At 39.6% G+C, this 613-nt stretch overlaps 1 non-coding gene across 1 annotated transcript; it reads left to right on the forward strand.

The window, feature by feature from the left end:
• The first annotated feature begins 214 nt into the window (after positions 1-214).
• Positions 215-321, forward strand: LOC131244868 (small nucleolar RNA R71). Its single transcript, XR_009170640.1, has one exon. It is a non-coding gene; the product is annotated as a small nucleolar RNA R71 (small nucleolar RNA).
• The last annotated feature ends 292 nt before the right edge of the window (positions 322-613 follow it).

Here is a 613-nt window from a genome sequence, read left to right on the forward strand (position 1 = left end):
CAGTCCTCCATTTTCTCTTGATTGTGTTGTCCTGGAAATATTAGCTTCTAAGGAGGTGTCCCAAGATTGCGAGTTTTCAGCAAGATGGTCAAAGTAATCCCATGCGTCATTGGCCTCATTGTTCATGAATTTCCCATTATACATCATTTCTACGAACTGGCACATGGGTGAAGTCAGTCCATCATAGAAGAAGCTTATTATCGTCCAAATTTCATAGCCATGACGTGGACAATAATTCAAGAGATCCTTGAATCTCTCCCAGCATTGGAAGAAGGTCTCTTCCTCTCTCTGAGAGAAGTTCATAATTGCCCTCCTAAGGTGCTTGTTTTATGAACCGAGAAGAACTTTTTAAGGAACTCTCGGGCCATTTCAGCCCATGTTCCAATTGATCATGGCCTTAATGAGTGTAGCCACGACTTAGCTATCTCTTTTAGAGAAAAAGCAAAAATTTTATTTGTAAGCTGTCCTCGAAATCGTTATTAAATTGTAGGGTAGCTATAATCTCATCAAATTACTTTAAATGCATATATGAACTTTCACAATCCATGTTTCTTGCATTGTGTGCGAACACCATGCAGGAAGGTGTACTTTCCCTCGCCAGTTGTAAATAATC

Source organism: Magnolia sinica, chromosome 4 (assembly GCF_029962835.1).
Source record: "Magnolia sinica isolate HGM2019 chromosome 4, MsV1, whole genome shotgun sequence".
Classification (NCBI taxonomy): Eukaryota; Viridiplantae; Streptophyta; class Magnoliopsida; order Magnoliales; family Magnoliaceae; genus Magnolia; species Magnolia sinica.